This window comes from Pinus tabuliformis, chromosome 4_2, assembly GCF_031772625.1.
Source record: "Pinus tabuliformis cultivar Carrire ecotype Pingquan chromosome 4_2, CPIR1, whole genome shotgun sequence".
Taxonomy (NCBI): Eukaryota; Viridiplantae; Streptophyta; class Pinopsida; order Pinales; family Pinaceae; genus Pinus; species Pinus tabuliformis.
This window is the reverse complement of record NC_142304.1, coordinates 1,003,078,662-1,003,101,375: the sequence shown is the minus strand read 5'-3', so window position 1 is coordinate 1,003,101,375 and position 22,714 is coordinate 1,003,078,662.

The window sequence follows — 22,714 nt, the reverse complement described above, 5'->3', positions numbered from 1 at the left end:
CAAAGATCAAATAAAGAAGATTTGTTAAATTTCTAGATAATACTGATTCACCCCCCCTCTCAGTATTATTTCCAACATTTCCCAGTCATTGCTGACCAGTACCTATTTATTTTTTTCAAGCTTAAGGAGGATAACATATGCTTGTTCTATAATTTTCCCTTTGGGCAAACCTGTCGCTATGTTTTAGCAAGCCTAGCGACAATGAAACTCCCTCTTGTTTTCATGGACAAGTTTGTTGCTATTGTTTTAATGAGTTTAATGACAAAGATAACTCAGTCCTTTTCAGTTTTAGAGAGTCTAAAAAGAGACGGAAAGGAAACTGTAGTAGTCCTTTTTCATAGTATAATCCCTTAAGTCCGAAAAAGTATAAAATAATATGAAAGGTATGCCTTTTCGATCACTTTAACGAGCCGAAAAAGACAAGCGCTCGATCTTTTTGTGTAATGATCCCTCAGGTCCAAAAAGATTAAAATATAGAGGAGGGATGGGACTTCCAATCACTTTAATGAGCTGGAGAGGTGTTATAGACATTTTTGTGCCTTACAGCTATAAGAATGAAATGTCCATAATTCAAGGGATCCAAATTCCCTAAATATGTTGTTACAACTCCTAAAGGAACAAGGTCAACCAATGACAGCTTCTCCCAGAAGTTCTCCACCAAAAACCACTCAGAAACAGTCAATTCGGGATCAATTCAGAGGCTCCACTAGCCGTCTGCATTGAAATGTAGAGATTACACTGGCTAGGTGCACTGCAACGCAGGTAGAAGCACTACCAGGGTGCGCTGAGCGGGAAATGACAAATGGCAAGCTCATTCAACGAGGTGGAAAGACCCTGGAAGCTTCCAGAATCTTCTCCAATGACACTTGCCTCAATGGATTCGACTAGTGATGAGTAAGAGGTTCTCAACCTCCAAGTGGAAGCAAGAACTGACAGAGAGAAGCCACAAGTCAAGAATAAGCTGACTCATCCTCTCTGCTTACATCTATATATGGATCTCTCACCCAGAGGTTCAGGAGGCTGGAATTTTGTACTTTGCAAAGAATTGTTGTTGGTTTGAGATTGAGATTAGCACATTGGGTGATTTATGCTTTGTTGGAGGAGAGGAAGGGATTCCTTTGCTGGGAGATAGACGCTGGATCGGAACTCACTTGGTTGTACTCCTCTTGTACTTTCTTATTTCATCAATAAACTATTTGAGTTTCTCCTACATGTTGTATACCAATGATGTTTTGTTATGCTTACATGTTTAGCTTAATCTGATCTTGAGCTTTTTATGAATGTATATCTGTATCTTTGTGTAGTTTCTCTATCTTGTGATCTTGCAGGAATTTGGTGAAGCTGGGTTGGTGAAGGAGCAAGAAGCTGGAAGCTACCGAAGAGAGGAGTGATTTGGATCGACAAACTAGCGGAAGATACAGGTTAGTTAGATCCTTCTTCCTCACTTACATTCCATAAAGAAGAATACTCGATTAATTTTACCTATTTGTTGCTAATGCACTATCACCTCTTAGAGTGGGATAGGGGCATTCCGTATTGGATACTTTTCCCAACAACAAATTGGCGACTCCACTATTTACCTGCTCCCAATTTATCAGATTCTTGGTCGTAAAGCAAGACCAAGTCACCTTCTGAGAAGATACGGGGCTTGACATTTTTGTCGAACTGTGCCTTGACTCGTTTCTTATGGGATTCGTTAGCCAAAGCGACATCACGACGGGTTTCATCCAATTGGATTAATTCCAAGAAACGGGCCTCTTCTTCTGAAGTTCCGGGGAGGAGATCAATTGCGAGTTTAAGAGACGAGATTTCACACTGGACTGGTAAGACTGCTTCCAGGCCATATACCAGTTGGAAAGGTGTGAACCCGGTCGCATTCCTTACCGACGTTCGGTAGGCCCACAAGGCTGAGTACAGGATTAGGTGCCACCTTCTTTTGTGAACCCTGATCATCCTTTGCAGCATACGCTTCAGGGCCTTGTTGATCACTTCAACTTGTCCGTTGGCTTGCGGATAATACGGGGTAGAGCTGTCGTGAGATAGCCCTAGCTTGGCAGCTAATTCAACCATCATGTGATTGCGAAAATGCGATCCATGATCCGTAACTATAGCCTGTGGTATGCCGAATCTGGTGACTACATGATTGAAAAAGAAAAGGGCAACTGTTTCACCAGTGTTATCTAATGTAGGCATCGCCTCGGCCCATTTGGTAAAATAGTCAACGACGATTATAATATACCCATGCCCCCCGGTCGAGGTGGGGTTACATGTCATGAAATCGATGCCCCATTTGGCGAAAGGTCCAACCACAACTATTGGTTGTAAAGGTGCGGGTGGTCTTCTGATTTTGCTATCAAAAATTTGGCAAGCATGGCAACTTCTGACTGCGGTTATGCAATCTTTGAACATGGTTGGCCAGAAGTATCCTGCTCATAAGATTTTTTGTGCTGTAGCATATCCAGATTGATGCCCCCCACACGCGCCTGAATGACACTCATTCAGGGCTTTTTCGGCCTCCTCATGCGTGAGGAAACTTCTCAGAACTGTATCGATACCACGACGGAAAAGCGTATCACCGACGATCATGTAGTCTTTTGCTTGGTATCGTATACGTTTCTGTTCTGAGTGAGAGGTGTTAGGCCTAAACTTTTGGGTTTGGAGATAAATTATTATATCTCCATACCACTCATTGCTTGTAGATATCAGAAACAAATTCTCGTCCACGATTGATTCTTCAGATGTTTCATCATTGGACGACAATGGGAGATCGCATAATAATTCTGCGAAAACTAGAGCTTTATTTGATTTGGATTTTACAAATTCTAGATCAAACTCTTCAAGGATTGCTATCCATTTTGAATATTTGCCCCCCAGCAACTGTCGCGAAAATATATAAGTCAGGGGGTTGCAATCAGACAAAATGGTAGTTTTCTGAAAAAGGACATAGTGTCGAAACCTTTGTATCGCTTGAACAGCTGCAAGCGCTAGTTTTTCAACATAAGAATATTTACTTTCTGTATCATTTAAGTTTCTACTTAAATAATATATAGGGTGTTCGATTCCATCGACTTCTTGAACTAAAACCATTGCGATGGTCGTATCTGCTGCAGTGAGATATAGGTTAAAGTCTCTTTGATAATCGGGTGCGTACATTAATGATGCTTTTATTAAGGAATCCTTTAAAGCATCAAAGGAAGCTTGCGCAACCTGATCCCAGACGAAGGGTACTTCCTTTTTCATAAGACGTGTATAACCTTTAGCAAGTTCGACGTAATTTGGAATGAACCTCCTCAGAAAGTTTGCTTTCCTTTGGAGTTTTTGAATCTGAAGCAAATTTGAAGGTGGAGGAAAATTGATGATTGCCTGGACCTTGCAAGGGTCGAGACGAATCCCATCCTTTGAGACTACAAAGCCAAGTAAACGACCAGAACTGACGCAAAATACACATTTGTGAGGATTGAGTCGTATCTTGTAGTGTCGGCAATGTAGAAATATCGTTCTTAAATGCTGTGGATGATCAGTCCGCTTTTGCGAATGAGCCAGAAGGTCATCTAGGTATGGTTGAACGATGTTCTTGATGTCATGGAAGGCATAATTCATTTCCCTCTGAAACGTCGCCCCTGCGTTCTTTAAACCAAAGGTAATTTTCGATATGCGAATGTGCCCCACGGACAAATGAATGCAGTCTTTGACTGGTCCTGTGGGCGGATATTTATTTGATTATACCCGGAAAATCCATCCATGAATGAAAAGATTTCACATCCGGCGCATTCATCAATTATCGGGTCGATGAAGGGTGTAGGGTAGTTGTCTTTCGGACAAGCTTGATTTACATCCCTATAATCGACACACACTCTAATTGTCCCTTGTTTCTTCATAACAGGGACAATATTCGATACCCAATCGGTTAGAGGAACCGGGTAGATGAAACCAACATGGAGAAGTTTTTCAACTTCTGCCTTAATGGCAACGAATATCTTGGGGTGCACCTGCCTGAGCTGTTGTCTTGCCGGTTTGAGATCTGGATACATCTTAATTTCATGTTCAACGATACTTGAGTCAATGTCTGGCATTTCATCATATGACCAAGCAAAGACATCTCTGAATTCGCGAAAAAGAGCGTTATATATTTCCAGTTCTTAAGGAGAACAACCTTTGCCGACATAAATATTCTCTACAACATTTGTTTTAGTCGAGATATTTATGGCTATAGTCTCTTCAATATTGGATAAGTTTCGCTCGGAATCCACCGTATTTACAGTATTTGATAGGAATTCAAAAACTGTAGGGTGATAAAGGTCATCTTGAGCATCTTCTTCATAATCTGGAAGAAGGGAACGATGGTGGCAATCATTCCATGGTTCCCCCTCAATCAACATTGATTGTAGAATTCCTTCGTCGGTTCCATGCACTCGCGACCAAGGATCTAAAGGGGTACCATATTCTCTAGACCTATCTACCCAAACGCTTGATGAGTGTTGATTTGGGTTCGCCTCCCATGCCAGAAACATTGATTGCTACAATATTTCTATTGGGCTTGGGGGTAAAACCATTGCATGATCCATATCGATATCCTCTTCTGAGATCTTCGTGGAAGATATCATATTGCAGGTACCTATCGACGCTACTTTCGCCAAGTCGATTGGAGGTGGAAGAGCGAAAGTTCCCATTAGTATAGGATCTTTTAGTAGGCCTACTCCGATATTCTGAAGTGAATGGGGGCTTCCATGGATCATGGGAATGCTTCCTGTAACTTGTGAACCATTAGGGAGGAAGTTTTGTTGGTCGACAATCGTAATCCCCCCTTGAAAGGGGAATGCAATCTTTCTAAAATAGGTCGACACAACAGCTGCCATGGCATAGATCCACGGTCTTCCTAGTAGGATGTTGTAATCAAGATTCCCATCGATGACTTCAACATCTATTTCTACTATTTTTCCCCCTAGTTCAACCTTCAAGTTATTTAGGATACCATATGGGGTATATGTCCTTCCGTCGAATGCTTTTAATGTTTTCGAGGATCGCGACAAGGTTGGAGATCCTAAATTTTTCCAGCAACTCATCGACATAATACATGTAGATGCCCCCTCATCAATAATTGTTCGGTGAACAGTTTTGTTGAGGGCTTTCACTTGGATAAGGAAAGCTAGTTGAGCTGGTAACTGAGGATCGTATCCTTTGTGGTCAAAGGATACAAGATTGGAATCCTTAGGATCAACCCCACCAATGGCTGATAACAAAGCCTGCCTTTGGGATGGGCAATTTTGTAGTACTTCAAGAGTCGACATAGCGAATGGCGATTGTGCCAAATCTTCCACTATGTTATAATGCTGCGCTACTCTAGCGCGAGGATTAAATGTCGACTTGTGTACTACCCCCTTTGGCGGTTTTATTTTTAATTCAGGAATGATGGGTGGTACAACTTCTATCGAAGTTGTTGTCGAACTGCCTGGTTGATCTTTTTCCTTGCCGTTCGACAGCTGCGGATTCCCGTAATCTTTGTTCCTTGTTGAAATCAAAGAATCATTTTGTTGCTTGGAAATCGACAACATAAGCACTTGCGACGGGGAAGCATTTCCACTATCAACCAGATTTGTGCCTGGATTTGGAAACGGGTCAGTTAACACAGCTGAGGTTTGCGAACTCTTAAATAATTTTTTAAGCTCGGCTTTGTATGGACATTCTCTCGTCTAGTGATTCTCATCACATATCTGACACCCGAAGGGGGGTTTCCTATCTCCAGGAGGGTTTGAAGAAGTTTTTTCAGGAGATGACTCTCCTTGTTTCTTCTTCTTCCCTTTGTTTTGTTTCTTCTTGCTTCCTGGTTGTTTGGTTTCTTTGCCCTTATCTACTGATACGACATTTACTTCCGAAGCAAGAATTTTGTCTTTTGCATTTTGATCCGAAATCTTACGGGCCTTCTTGGGGTTGGCCTTTGTCGATTTCGCGTTTGTCGTGCCAATCACGCCATCACCGACATGAGAGTCATTGTTTGATTTAGGAGGAGGAGGAATTGAGAATTCCGGTCTAGGGGCGTCAGGTATTTTGTTGTAGAGCGTGCCAGACTGAGTATAGACTAAGTCCAAATATTGTGCACGAGCGATAACTTGCTCTTCCATTACGACTCCCCCCTTCGCCACATCTTCCATTATGGCAGGAAGTAACGACTTGATAAACCATTCAGCTAATAGCTGATCGAGAACGTACATTTTTACCATCCTACGACGACGTCGCCACTCATGTATATCACGAGGGCTTATCGGGAACATACGTTTTTACCATCCTTGTATGATGGTTGAATTAGCTGCCAAGCTAGGGCTATCTCACGACAGCTCTACCCCATATTATCCGCAAGCCAACGGACAAGTTGAAGCGATCAACAAGGTCCTGAAGTGTATGCTGCAAAGGATGAATGGGGTTCACAAAAGGAGGTGGCACCTAATCCTGTACTCTGCCTTGTGGGTCTACCAAACGTCGATAAGGAATGCGACTGGGTTCACACCTTTCCAACTGGTATATGGCCTGGAAGCAGTCTTACAAGTCCAGTGTGAAATCTTGTCTCTTAAACTCGCAATTGATCTCCTCCCCAGAACTTCAGAAGAAGAGGCCCGTTTCTTGGAATTAATCCAATTGGATTAAACACATCGTGATGCCGCTTTGGCTAATGAAGCCCATAAGAAACGAGTCAAGGCGCAGTTCGACAAAAATGTCAAACCCCGTATCTTCTCAGAAGGTGACTTGGTCTTGCTTTACGACCAAGAATCCGATAAATTGGGAGCAAGTAAATTTAATTCTTTATGGATGGGCCCCTATATTGTTAAATGAGTGTTAGCAAAAGGAGCCTACGAGTTAATGGATTATGACGGAATTCCACTGGCGCAACCCCGTAATGGGTTGTACCTCAAGCGTTACTATGCTTAAATAGTAACCAGTATGCTTTTGTTGTATTTTGTTTTCGCTAAAGTGTTTGTTTTGGTCGAGTAATCCGCATTTTTACATTTATTGTAGATGTCAAACCTTTTGGAGACATGTGTTGGATATGCCGACGGAGCGAGTCGTAGTTCGCGGAACCTGTCCTCCGCAGCCTGGGCCATTTTTGGTCCAAGCGGCGAGTTAGTAAGTTTCAGAGGTGTATGTATTGGGCAATCAACGAATAACATCGCTGAGTATAGAGCGTTGATAGAATTGCTCTCTGATGCCATCATCCATGGTATACGCCGACTACTCGTCAGGCTAGACTCACAACTCGTAATACTACAACTCAATGGTATATATTCCGTCCGAAATCCAGCCATTTATCGCATGTTTCTAAGGGTTAAGATTTTGGAAAGACAGTTTGATTTAATTCAATACCATCATATTTCCAGAAACTTAAACACATTAACCGACTCATTAGCAAACTATGTGTTAGATAGACATTTGTGACATTTATAAAAAGAAACACATCATCAATGTTGTACATGTGGATCACATAACTCAACCAGAATAAAACCCTGAAAATCAAAATATATATAAGCTATTTATGGTTTACATATAATGTTCTATAACCAAGACAAAATCGGTCACATGACCCAAAAACTCAAAATGCTAGGGGGAACCCTAGTCTAGTGATGCTCATGATAGCACGTCATGGCCTGTGCGATCATGCGTAGGAGACGAGTCCATCGTCTAGGCACACCAGTAGTATGCCGCTGCAACTGTAAAGGTAACTCGTCGATCCTCACGTCTGGAATACCGAGAGTAAGACTCTCGACCTGCTTCTACACAGTTGTGAGGGTCTCGGCTACATCAAGGTCACGAAGAATAACCCTCTCGGCAGCCTCTCCTGCTGGGACAGCGGCTGGCGCTCTCGAGCGAACTACTGGACGAACAGGACCAACATCTGCGCGCACACATGAGTTTGATTAAAGTCTTGATAGAATAAAGCACAAGGACATTATGAATAAAAACAGTAAATAGTGATATGGTCGAAGATTTTACCAATAGCGCCCCACTGTTCGCCGTCCGGCAGTACTAAATCCGGATCACCCCGGAAGTCCATGCCGACATATGGATACTCAGAATAGACCATCTCCTGACGCTCAAACCACCTGAAGAAGGTATCAGAAAAAGAAATCTGAGATTGACCAGCATGCCTAGACATGTGGTCAACCCATCTCTGCATGCGTGGTTCAGTAGGAGAAGGCAAGTCGAGTGCAATGTGCTGTGGCTGCATTAGTGGTATCTTCTCCAAAGCAAAGGCGGTCAAAATAGAACCAAACCCAAAGTTCTTCAACTTCCCGTCCTTTACCTTGGTTAACTGACTTTTCATCTGAAGAAGTACTGCATCACACCAGTTGAATATTTTCAGTTGGAGGCACTCCAAGGCATGCTACACATAGGATCCGTTGGCTACATGAAGAGACGCGCTACCGGCCATCCTACCAATAGTATACAAGATAGACCTGAGGGACCTGTCAGCAACCTCACGGATAACGATCTTGCCGTCTTTACTCGGCTGAGATCCTTCCCTGCAATACTGGCGGACATAATCTCTCACAGAGTCACTCCCTCTGGCCGAACCGGACAAAAAAATGGGGGCACCCCGCCTCGACAAGCCAGTCAAGAAGTAAATGTCTACTGCGGTCAAGGGGATAGATTTGCCCCTAATCTGAAATACTTGGTTAATAGGATCCCAAGCATCAAGAAAATACTGCAGTAGGGAGATCTGATGTCTCATGCTAGAGATACGGAAAAACTTCAGCAGGCCACAGTTCTGCAGCGCGTTCACCGTGACAGGATCATGTAGGGAAATCATGTCCTCTTCTTCATGTTCTTGTTCTCTCCATGTAAGGGTCATTTTGCTCCAATATATCTAAAAAAAAAACATGAGATGAGTTAGATCCTGGTTTTGATGAGAAACAGGAAAAAAATTTCATCAAAAACTGTGCAATAAAATTCTTTTCTGCGCTCAACACACTTACACAGTGTTCCACCTGCATTGAAGGTCAAACTTCCTTCATGCCACTTGACATTCAGAGCAGATTTTGAGTGCACAAGGTGCGCTGATGGCAGAGCGACCCCATCAAACCCAAGGGGCTCAGAAAAACAGGAAAACAAGCACAGAATGCGGAAAGGAAACCATGAAATGAAAGAGCTCAGGTTTAGCTCCTACCTAGTCCAGATGGCGCCGAGAATCATCCACAGAATCTCCCGAAATCAGCTGATGAAAATCAAGGGGGAAGAGGCACGTCCAAAGCTCCAACAAACCAAGTTCAAATGAAATGGTAAAATGAGAGGTAAAAACACTTTTGAATAGCTTTTTACGCAGTTCAAAGTGAAATATTAGTGCTTTAATCTCATTTTCAAGCAAATGTTATTCATTTCTAACTAGTTTGATGCAGCAATTGAGGGTACAGTACTATCTTTGAAAAGGCGAAGCTATTTATGGTAAAAAATCTAAACTAGACCATGAATTATCGAGCCGTTTTAGCACATAGTTCATGCTCGTTAAAAAATAAACATAAGATTGAGCAGTGTTTTTCCGCGTTTAAGCTCATTAAAAAATGAACTATCTTCCGGTAAATAACCACCGTGAATGTAACATTATCAGCCATTAAAGCCTTGGTCGTGTTTGCACCGTCACCTCCACTTTTCCATTGGCCGATCGTTCACCTCCATATGATTGTTTACCCATTTTGAGGAACAGCTGTGAAGAGTGATTTCACTAGCCATCCTTGTGACACTATCGTGATTGGAAAATTCCAACTCTTACCTGGAATCAGCTGCTAACCCGTTTTATCACTCATTCCTCAAAAGACGAGTCTTCTTTAAGCTCTTTTCATCTGACTCGTAATATATGAAAAGATTGTCGAGTTTTGGCCTTCCAGCTCGTTAAAGTGACCGGAAGTGTTATCCCTCCTCTAGATTTTAATCTTTTTGGACCTGAGGGATTATTGCACAAAAAGATTGAGCACGTGTTTGGTTCGGCTCATAAAAACTATCGAAAATTCATCCCTTCTGTATTGTTTTATACTTTTTTGGACTTAAGGGATTAGATGATGAAAAAGGACTCTCGGAGTTGACTTTACGTACCTTTTTAGACTCTCCAAAAATGAAAAGGACCGAGTTATCTTTGTCGTTAGACTCGTTAAAAGCATTAAATAGCGACAAACTTGTCTTTAGATGAGAACGCGTTTCACTATCGCTAGGCTCATTAAAACATAGCGATGGGTTTGCCCGAAGGGAAAATTATAGAACAAGCATATGTTATCCTCTTCAAGCTTGAAAAAAATAAAGAGGTACTGGTCAGCAATGACTGGGGAAAAATTGGGAAGAAACTCAAAGAACTTTATTGGTAGCAAGTCGCTCTTGAACATGACACTTCCACTCCGTGCCTGAGTCGGGTTGGGTTGTTTCATTCACCGGTCACATCACCATGGTCTCGCCATACCATCCACCTTTGGGGTAAATGCTACCAATCCATCACACAAATTTCGCCGATATGTTCAAGAGAAGTCATCCAGAGAAGTCAACCGTGTCCCATCCACTACCATACATTATCCTTCATTCTTTCATGACCGCCACCCTGAACTATATATCATCAAATCGTTTTCACCTCCATCAAAATCATTTGCTCCGTTCTGTGTCACTGATGTGGGATACATTAAGGCCCTCCTTTGACGGATCACTTCTTGTCGACATCAGCTGATTATCCAAGAAGTTGATCTAGGAACAACCCCTTCAGTACTTTGAAGCTTGCATGCCTCAATGGCAAGTTTCTCACTTGCGGCGACAGGTATACATCAATGACCTTCGGCCGAAAGATTTTGCATGGTGTTTGACGCCAAGTCCTTTATTCACACCATGTGAATTGTACTGCAGTACCTTGAGGGTCATTATCATTATCGGTGATTCCTCTCGCACTTGTTAACAGTTTACATCATTGACTGGTAATCAAGCGATGTTGTTCCATGTTCGACTTCAGAACATTCTTCACATGGATCGACTTGTACCTAGAGTGAAGATCGGACGAGATTGAAGACCCCAGATCTAGTTTCATCCACCCGGGCTGCGATATATATTCGGGAAAGATAAAGACATTGACATGTACATCATTGCAGCAGATAATCATCCTACCAAAAGGATGATGATTTCATCAAAATTATCAGTCTACCATCAGACGATTGTCTGTTCTATGTACAGAAAAATGAATTTATAAAGCTGAGCATGGGAATGCCCGCCTCAACTAGATCATGAAAGCAGTATGAAAAATAATGTATTGTATTGTATCTTATTACAGGTCTCCTCCCGGCATTGAATGAACTTCAGATCCTCCTAATAAAGCATTTCACCCAATAAACGACCTCATACTTTAGGGGGCAACTGTTATAGACATTTTTGTGCCTTACAGCTATAAGCATGAAATGTCCATAATTCAAGGGATCCAAAGTCCCTAAAGATGTTGTTACAGCTCCTAAAGGAACAAGGTCAACCAATGACAGCTTCTCCCAGAAGTTCTCCACCAAAAACCACTCAGAAACAGTCAATTCAGGATCAATTCAGAGGCTCCACTAGCTGTCTACGCTGAAATGCAGAGATTACACTGGCTAGGTGCACTACAACGCAGGTAGAAGCACTACTAGGGTGCGTTGAGCAGGAAATGACAAATGGCAAGCTCATTCAACGAGGTGGAAAGACCCTGGAAGCTTCCAGAGTCTTCTCCAATGACACTTGCCTCAATGGATTCGACTAGTGATGAGTAAGAGGTTCTCAACCTCCAAGTGGAAGCAAGAAATGATAGAGAGAAGCCACAAGTCAGAACATAAGCTGACTCATCCTCTCTGCTTACATCTATATATGGATCTCTCACCCAGAGGTTCAGGAGGCTGGAATTTTGTACTTTGCAGAGAATTGTTGTTGGTTTGAGATTGAGATTAGCACATTGGGTGATTTATGCTTTGTTGGAGGAGAGGAAGGGATTCCTTTGCTGGGAGGTAGACGGTGGATCAGAACTCACTTGGTTGTATCTCCTCTTGGGCTTTCTTATTTCATCAATAAACTATTTGAGTTTCTCCTACATGTTGTATACCAATGATGTTTTGTTATGCTTACATGTTTAGCTTAATCTGATCTTGAGCTTTTTATGAATGTATATCTGTATCTTTGTGTAGTTTCTCTCTTGTGATCTTGCAGGAATTCGGTGAAGCTGGGCCGGTGAAGGAGCAAGAAGCTGGGAGCTACCGAAGAGAGGAGTGATTTGGATCGACAAACTAGCGGAAGATACAGGTTAGTTAGATCCTTCTTCCTCACTTACATTCCATAAATAAGAATACTCGAATAAGTTTACCTATTTGTTGCTAAGGCACTATCAACTCTTAGAGTGGGATAGGGGCATTCGTATTGGATATTTTTCCCAACAACAAGAGGCCAATTGCTTGGCAATCTTTTCATATTTTACGAGTCTAAAAAGAGCTTAAAAGAGGCTCGTTTCTGAGGAATGAGTGATGTTTTTGGGTAGCAGTTGGTTCCAGGTAAGGTTTGGAACTTTTCAATAATGGCAGTGTAAAGAAGATGGCTAATAGAATCACTCATCGTAGTTGTTCCTCAAAAGGTAATCAATCAAGTGGAGGCGTATGATTGGCTAAAAAGGTGCAGGTGATGGTAAGAACAAGACCAAGGCTCAAAAGCTGATAGCAATGCAATCACAAAGGTTATTTATTGAAGGTGGGTTCATTTTTTAATGAGCTTGAACTCTGGAGGAACATATGCTCATTGCTAGGTTTATTTTTTAATGAGCTTGAATTTCGTGTAAACCTGCTCATCCCAATCATATAGTAAGGGTGTCTCTCATTAGTAGGTTCATTTTTTAGGGAGCTTGCCCCATGCAAAACTTTTCTCCAAGCATTTTGTATGTAAGCTAGGAATGACCAAATACTGTCCTAAGGGTTAAAGAACTATTGAGGTTAGGCAGGATAGTTTTCCCAACAAGAAACATTTCCTTTGCTTTGTTGTTTCTGTTGGTCTCGGCAAAGGTGAATATTGGATCAGACCAATCACCTAACTTAAGCAGTTGAAGTTTGTAAAACTACGAGGTTAGAGTTATGCTGGTCACCTTTCACTTGTGTACAAAAAGGTTTGCATGCCACCAGGTATAAAGAAGAGTAAAGTTTCCAGGTTACCATCTGGAAGTTCTTGCATTAACGAGATTGTTCCATCTGTTTAGCAGACAAACACTTCCTTGGCTTTGTCCATCGAAATGGACAAAGGTGAATGGTGTTAGTTCCAATCACATAACCTTTGACGAGGAAATGATATTTCCAGACTGATCCCATTTTCCTAAACAGACGCGTTTATCAGAGTAGTCATATATCCTATGAGGAAACCTACCTTATATCTGGGGTTTTCCTACTGAAGCAGACCAGGGTGCATGCCACCTGGGTTTAGTCACATTCACTGAATCACTCACGATCATCAGGTGGACAGTCTGGAATTTGATGAGACATTCCTTATGCGAAAAGACCATTTAGGAATGACAGTTGGTCTATGAGCTGGACCATTCTGCCTTCATACGGGAAACACATAACCTGAAAGAGTGAGGAAACAATAGCTCCCATGTTGTAAATGTATTCATGCCCAAGGAGTAGATTGTAATCTAGCGGCCCTTGGACTACCATAACATTTAGATGAATGATTTTCCTTCTCAATGTTATAGGCAAATTTGGAAGGATCCCTAATGGTCGACTGGTTCCTTTAATGAAACCTGACAGATTTCAAATCTCAGGCAGAAGCAATGGTGAACCAAGTTCTTTCCAAGAATTCAAGGAAAGGATATTCACAGAGGCCCCTTAATCTACGATAGTACTAGCCATGATCATTCTGTAAGCTTGTACTATAATTTGGAATGGTACATTAGATGGGAGGCCGGGTCTCCGTAGTAGATTCCAATCAAAGGAAACAACTAGATTTCTTGGAGGAGGGACCGAATAAACAGCCAAATGAATCTTTGACGAACTTCCTTCCTGCGGTAAAGGAATCGATAGATTACCCCCATGTTCATCGGATTCTGTGTTAACATAAAGAATTTGAACGGTGTCGTTCTCATTCTCTTTGGTGACTGTATCATCTGAAGGTGGACCTTCTAAAGACAAGACTAGGTCGACTGCCATCTAAACCTGTTGACTTTGTCCAGTGTCGACTTAGAGGGTTTATCTTCAATGATAGGTGCTTCGACCGAAAATAAAGGTGTGTCAGTCAAATTTTCAACTAGCGATGGACTCGGCAAGAGTTTCTTGGAGGAAGTCGCTATGGTGAAGCAGGATGGTTATCCAAGACTCTTTTAGCTTTGTCCAAGAAAGGACAATGATGGAGGGCATGATCGCCTTTACACACTCTACAAGGAAATTTAGATCTTCCTTTCTGTCCATTGACTTTGTTTTCACTAGTTGATGGTGTGCTCTCAACATGACCGTCAAAGGTTGAAGACACCGGGTTGTGTAAGTGGGGAGACCAGTCTATTAAGATCTACAGGATGCAAGGAAAATCTCGATGATAATGGTCTCCTTTGCAAATGACACATGGAGATTTAGGTTTGGAAGGTGTAGTGTGTGGATTTTTGCCAGATGATGCATGGTTGCCCCCTTTCGTTGTTGGCTTCTTCTTCTTCTTCTTCTTCCCTTTCTTCTTCTTCTTAGTTACTTGGTTTTTAGTGTTACTGGTTTCACCAAGCGAAGAGGAAGAAGGAGAGGGAGAAACAAATGAACTAGAAGGTGGGGGATAAACTTGAGTATCATCTGGTTGCTGATTTGATTGCTGAGGATTTACGGTGTTTTGAATGACAGAGGTCGAGAAAATCCATACTGGCAGGCCAATTGTGAGTCCTGGAAGGGACAATGTAGCCATATGTGGAGCACCAACATCTCCCCAAGAAGAGAAAGGACTAGGATTCCCCCCAAGGGGAAATCCTTGATTGATGGACTCCATTTTCTCAACCTAAGACCAATGAGGGAACAATGATGTTATTCAGATTAAAATATTTTTTATGACCCTTTGACACAACTTTCTTTTTCAATTTTTAAGAGTTGAGAAAAAGCTAAACATGACTCTAGTCTCCTTCGATTTTTAATGAGCTTGACGTGCCAAGTGCTCAGATTGACATTTTCTTTTAAGGAGTTTGAAAAGGAATGAAAGTGACTACTCTAGAAATCTAGATATAGGGATTACCAAACCAATCGAAAAACTGCAGAATACTTTTTACGTATGGCAGTCAATCTTCACAAATGCTATGTTCAATGCATTGCGGTTGATAGGGAAGCAGACACGACTTCCTAAGGATAAAGGATATAGCCTATTGTGGTCTCCTAATATATACTCGATGGTAAGTGGGAACACAAGTCCATACTAGCACTTGTCGTATCAAAGAGGAGGAATCACCCAACCTAGGATGAAAACAATAGTTACTAGGCTTTACGATGCTAGAATACATCTCTAGCCTAGACTTATAGATGTTGTGCTTTAGGTTCCAAAGCGTTTTTATGTTCATTGAGGTTTATTTTACAGTTGATCTTTCTTAAGAATTTTTCCTTTAAGGTTCACCATGTGATGTGGATATACAATTCCTAAACATGCAATCTAATATGATAAACAGTCGTTTACTTTCTTTTAGCAATGAAAATCCTAGCTACTAAGGAAAGAGAAATAGAATTATCTCAACATAGTGCAGAGAGCACACACTAGATGCACTTTTCCTAAATCGATTTCTGCATGCAATCAAAATGCAAATGCACATGCATGTATTTTTTTTTTCAGTTCCATTAATGTGAGAATGGAAAAAAGAAAACTAAGTACATATCTGAACTATTTTCTTTCAAAGCAATAGTACTAACAATTTTCTCTTTTTCAAACGAAAGGAAGACTAAGACGACACTTTCAATTTCGACTTGAAAACTACTTTCGACAATTCAAAGAATTTATGATTCAAATCAAATAAAATAGCAAAAGTGTAATCGACTATATAAAAGAGGAAGATTTCATGACACTCTTTTTCTTGACTGAAAACGACAATTGCAACACTTTCAAATCAAAAGATGACAGTTTGATTAAGCTACTTTTTGTAAAGGAGAATTGTAAATGACGAAAAATACATAAAAAAATATTCACAATTCTTTATCAATGGAGGCTGAATAATGCAAAGGAAGAAGGTTTCAAAAGTGATATACTGATCATAGACAGCGAAACTATTGAATAAAGCTGAAGGCAATGAAGAAAAAAGAAAAAACTGGAGGCAGAAACAGTCTCACTCAATCATTGCACCTATAACACAGGGAAACAGGGATGCATCTCACCTACAACACACGGGAGGTGAGATGCATCTAGGTTGCTAATGAGAGACAGTGCAATGGTCCAGGGACGAGACTGAGCTTGGTTTTCACTCACAGTTTGTGGCTAGGTTCAAGGGTTTAGGCTGAGCTTTTGATAGGCAATAAACACAAAGTATAGGGACTGATCTAATGAGGTTATTTGAGCTACCACCAGGGCACTTAGGATGTTTGCAAGTTAGAAGTTCAGTTCATAAACCAACTCGAAGATTGACTAAAGCAGCGTTGATCTACTTTGCAGTTGCATAGAAAAAGCAACTCGAAGGCTAGTTGGCTTAACTTCAGGCTCCGTTTGTAGTTTATAAAGCAAACAACAGTAACAAAACAAACAAACTATTCTCTCCCCAGTAGAGTCACCATTTGGTTATCGAGAAAACTAGTGTCTTTTCAGAGCTGCTAGTCCCACTAAGATGGGTAGCTATCTTAGAAACAAACAACTCAAAGTAACTTGTGTTTTCCTTTATGAGAGATAGATGAGAGAGAAGTAGAGAGTACCAACTTCAGTCTTTAGATTGGCTCCTTACTTGTTTCCTCTCTCCTTTGATACAGCTTCGCCACTCCTTTCTCACTTGTCCCACTTCAAAGAACACCTGTAGAATCAAAGTAGAAAAATACCATCAAATCATAGAGATATATAAACATAAACAATGCAGAATCAGATGTACATTAACCAAACAAATGCATACACAAATACAAGATTCAGAAATATACAAGTATATGGAGGAAAACTCAAATAGCTATATTGATAGAAGTAGTAGAAGAGAGGATTACAACCCAACTGTCTGATCTAGCATCATCCTCCCAGCATGAAAGCCCTCTTCACCTCATAAAAAGCAAGATCACCCAACAATACAATGTCTTAAAGAGAAAACAACAACACTTCCTTGCAAATTACAAAATTCCATCCCCCTGGATCTCTAGGATGAGGGATCCATATATAGATGTTTGCAGGGGTGTGAGTCAGCTTCTGGGATTTTGATTAGTGTCATTTCACTGATAGTTCTTGGTTCCACTTGGAGATTTCATGATCTCTTACTCATCCCTAGGTGAATTCAGAGAGGCAAGTGTCATATGAGTAGTTTCTAGAAGATTCTTTGAGTTTCCACGTAGAAAACTGCCTCTGCCATTTGTCTGCTCTCACTAATCTCACCCTATAGAAGGGAGTTTCAGTATGCATAACACCCTTTGTGTGTAGCAGGTGAGATGCATCGCACCCTCAACATGGAGCAGTTTGTATGGTCCAGTTTTGACAAGTTTTGAGCAGTTTTTCAGGGAGAACTTCTGGGAAATGATGTAATCAGTTGACCTTGATCCTTTAGGGTATGAAAAAACATTTTTATGGGTTTGAGAGCCCTTGGTTGATTGACATATGTGATTGGGGTTGCAGTGCCCAAATATGTCTATAACAATCTCCACCATCCTCATTATCTTCCTCATCATCTTCATCATCTCACACAACATCATATTCCACTACCACCACTGAAACTGCCCATACTCATTCAAAAACCCCAAAAGGAAAGACTACCTTACTAAAATTGGACATAAAATTTGAACTTCCCATGTACAATGGAGAGGTGAATGTAGAAAATTTGGACAATTGGATTCAACAGTTGGAGGTATACTACAGAATTCAAAACCTTTAATAAGATGGCATAAAGATCCAGTTGGCTTCACTGAGGCTAGAAGGAGCTTCATAGTTTGGTGGGAAGCAAAGACTCAAGAGGAAATGTGAATCCATGGTAAGATATCCATTACTTGGGTTGAATTTCTTTCTGCAATTAAAAGATAGTTTTATCCTTTAGCCTATATGAAAAAAACCATTATGAGTTGGCAGAATTTTAGGCAGCTCAAAGGCCAAATAGTCCAAGATTATACAAAGGAGTTTAGGAAAAGGGATTTGTTATTAGGAGTATATTTGAATTCCCAAGATACACTACTAAATATATTGGGAGTTTACATTCCTATTTGAAACATACTATCCTTATGTACAATCCAAACAATTTAGATGAGGTGTGTGTACAAGTCATGCACCTTGAATCTAGAGGAAAGAACATTCAAGAAGAGGGTAGTAAGAGGAAGCCATTCAAGGGTAAGGAGAAAGAGAAGGGTGGAAAGTGGAAGGGAAATAAGAATGAAAGTGTGAAGAAAGAAGGGGAGAAAACCATATGCCAACATTGTTCCAAAGCTGGGCATGATGAAGCCCACTGCTGGAAATTGCATCCCAAATTAAGGCCTAAGAAACAAAACAATAAGGGAAAAAAAAAGATGACTGATACCACACAACATGACCTTGGTTCAAACTCTGGTGATGAGACCGATATTTCAGCCATGGTCACAAAAGGAAAAGAAACGGTTTCAAGAACTAGTTCATCACATAGTCAAAACAACACTCCAAATGAAGAGTCAAGAATAGAGTTGTTTCATGTAAGAGTTATTTCAAATCATACAAATATTGATGAATTATTCGATAATGGGTCACAATAAAAATTGATTTCAGAAGACTTGGTAAAAAAACTAAACCTTGAAACTATACCTCATGATAAGCCATATCCATTGGGTTGGATAGTTAACAATGCACATTTATAGGTTACAAGGAAGTGTTTATTCAAGTTCGCCATTACTGAAAAGTTCATTGATGAATTTGAGTTAGATGTAGTTCCACTTGACATCTTAGGAATCATTTTGGGTAGTCCTTATTTGTATGATAGGAAAGAAGTATTTTATCACTATGACAACAAATACATATTGCTCAAGAATTGGGTGGAGTATATTATGAGAACCCATCACAAAAAGTTGAACATTTATTTGGTTAATGCCAGGAAAATGAAGAGACTAGTAAATGCAAGTAAAAATCTCACTTCTCATGATTAATAAAAATAATGATATTGATTATGAATCTTTTGAAGGTTGTGATGATAAATTGAAATCTTATTTGTTTGATGTGGTAAGCAAGCATGGAGAGATGTTTCAAGAACCAAAGGGGTTACCTCCCAAGAGGGGAATTCAACATGAGATTCAGTTGCAACAGGATGTTCCACTTCCAAAAATTGGCATGTATCACATGTCTATTATGGAGAGAATGGAAATAAAAAATCAAATTCAAGAATTGTTGAACAAAGGTATCATACGTCCATCTACTTCGCCATGTGGTTCGCCCATTGTCTTGGTGCCAAACATGGATGGAACTTGGTGCATGTGTGTGGATTTTCATGCACTTAATAAAATCACGGTAAAGAATCATTATCCAATCCCAAGAATTGATGATTTTCTTGATTAGTTGAGGTATGAAAATTATTTCACTAAGTTAGACTTACGAAGTGGTTATCATCAACTTAGGATAGATGAAGAAGACATTTGGAAAACAACATTTAAAACTAAACTAGGATTGTTTAAGTGGCTTATTATGCCTTTCGGTCTTACAAATGCTCCATCTAATTTCATGAGGGAAATGAAAGATGTACTGATACCATTTTTAGATGATTTGGTCATTGTCTACTTGGATGATATTCTCATATTTAGCAAGTCAATAGATTAACATGTCAGTCATGTAAACAAAGTACTTGATATCTTGAGAAAAGAACAATTGTTTCTAAAAGATGTCGAAGTGTGAATTTGCCAAGACTTCTTTTGTGTATTTGGTACACATTTTTGGAGGAGGTGAGTTGAAGATCAAACCCTCTAAGGTTGAGGTCATTCTAAATTGGCCCAATCCCAATACAGCTACAGAGGTAAGAAGATTTTTAGAGGTAACACAATATTGGAGAAAGTTTATTGCTAATTTTTCTTCCATTGCAGCTCCCTTACATGCATTGACAAGTGTCAAGAAACTCTTCCATTGGGGAGATGTACAGCATAAATAGTTTTATGCTTTGAAGAAAAAGATAAGTTCAACACCGATATTGGCTCTTTTGGATCTTAGACATCCATTCGAGATTAAAATGGATGCAAGCGTTTATTCCGTGGGAGCAGTTCTATTGCAGCATGGTAAGCCCATTTCATTTCATTTTGAAATTTTTAATGGAGTTGTGACTAACTATCCCACATATGAAAAAGAAATTTATGCATTGGTACAAAGTGTTAAGAAATGGAAACACTATTTGATGGGGAAGGAGGCCATCATCCATACCGACCATCAACCATTTTAGTACTCACTGTCATAGTCAAACTTGCAATTGTCTCGACATTTCAATGGATGGGTTTTCTTTAAAAATTTCATTTGGTTATCAGGTATAAAAAGGGAATATACAATAAAGTAGCTGATATTATTTGAAGGGCTATTGTAAATTCATCTATTATACTCAAGCATAATTTTATTTCGTATGAAAGTAAGAAAAATATGCAAATGATAGTTACTTTCAGGAAGTATATGCAAGCTTGACTAAAGGAAATAAAATTAAAAAGTTGGATTATCATGTATGTAATAGTTTTTTGTATCACTTGGCCAAGTTGTGTATTCCATAGGGAGAAAGAAACAATATCATAATGGAGGTGCACACTTCATTGATTGCTGGACACTTTGGTGTAGGCAAGACAATAGAAAATCTTCAAAGGTATTGTTATTGGTCATGCATGTTGGATAATGTTTCTCGTTTCATAAGAGGATTTTATTTATGTGCTATATGTAAGCCTCGAATTAGGAAACTTAGTTTATACACTCCAATTTCGGTACCTTTACATCCATGGGAGAGTATCTCAATGGATTTTGTGGGAGGTATTCCATTGTCAAGGAAAGGTCATGATTACTTGTATATAGTTGTAGACAGGTTCGGCAATATGTGCATACTAACACCATGTAAAAATCAAATTATAGCCAGAAAAAAAACTCTTCTTTTCTTCCAAAACATTTGGGATCATTTTGGTCTTCCTACTTCTATTGTAGTGATCGTGATTCTTGATTTGTTGGGAATTTTTGGTCAACTTTGTGGGACATGATGGACACAAAGTTGAAGAAGAGTAAAACCTTTCATCCACAAACATATGGACAAACCGAGGTGGTCAACAGAATAGTTATTCATCTTATTAGAGGATATTGCAGCAAACATCCCAAGTTGTGGGATGAATAGTTGCATTACATACATCATGCATACAACATGGCAAAGCATTCTTCCATGAACACATTTCCATTCGAGGCATGTTATGGGTACTTGCCAAGATCACCATTAGACTTAACCTTTGAGAAATATGTCGCCATCGATGGTCATAGTGACATTGATAAGGCAAGGAAGTTCATAGAGAAAATCTAGTTGATACATCATACAATGTAGAAACAACTTGAGGAAAGCCAAAGCATCTACAAGGAAATGCATGACAAACACCGGGTTGATAAAAAAGTTCAAGTTGGCGACGAAGTTTGGTTATATATTTGCAAAGAGAGACTTCAAGAGGAAGGTAAAAAGCTTGAACCAATATGTTATGGTCCCTTTAAAATTTTGGAAAAGATTGGTAATAATTCTTTTAAGGTTGATTTGCCTCCTTATATGAAAATATATTGTGTTGTTAATGTTGAGAATTTGAGATTATTTGAGCCTCCTTTGGTTGATGATTAAGGAGAGCATGTTCAACTATCATCAATAGATGATTTCTCGCCAGAATATATAGATGAGCTTCAACGAGATCTCATACTTCACAGAAGAATCAGAACTTCGAAGAGAGGGGATGTTGAATACCTTAGAGTGGGACTCAAGGGAAAAAAGCCTTCTCAAGCCAAATCGTTGTAGATCGAGAAGGAAAGGGAGTTGTAACCTCATTTGTTGAACAATTGATAGTATCTTTTGGGCTCCAAAAGGCTTCTAGTGGGGAGGAATAATCAAGCGCTTAGTACTTAGCTCAAAAATCAAAGCTCTCAAAATTTCTCAAAACCTAAATGATCACGCCCGTCTAGGAAAAACAATCTTAATGCAACTCGTTTCACTGAAAACCAATTTTGTATGAGAAAGTTATTATGTTCTAATCACTTTGCTAAAAAGGAAAAATTTGCAAAAAAAATCCCAATCACTACACAATCAATAGCCCGTATTGCTGACATGGCAAATGACTAAGCAGGGTCAATGATGGTAAAAAACGAATCACAGATGGACAAGTGGTATCGTTTCATTGGGTTTCAGGTGGCGTGTTGGCACAATTCTATTGGTTCATTTTTGGGCCAATGAAAGAATGCCACGCGGAAAGCCAGGAGGCTGCCACGTGGCACCTCCCAAAGGCCTAGGCAGGGCTTAGAAGTGGAGTAATTTTTTTGGGTGGAGGTCGGGGTCGAACCCACGACCTCCAGCATACCATCCACAAACCTTTACCAAATCTGCTACATTATGTTTCTTACCATATGTAGTTCTCCAAATTATTTTGAAGGCTAACGATTAGGT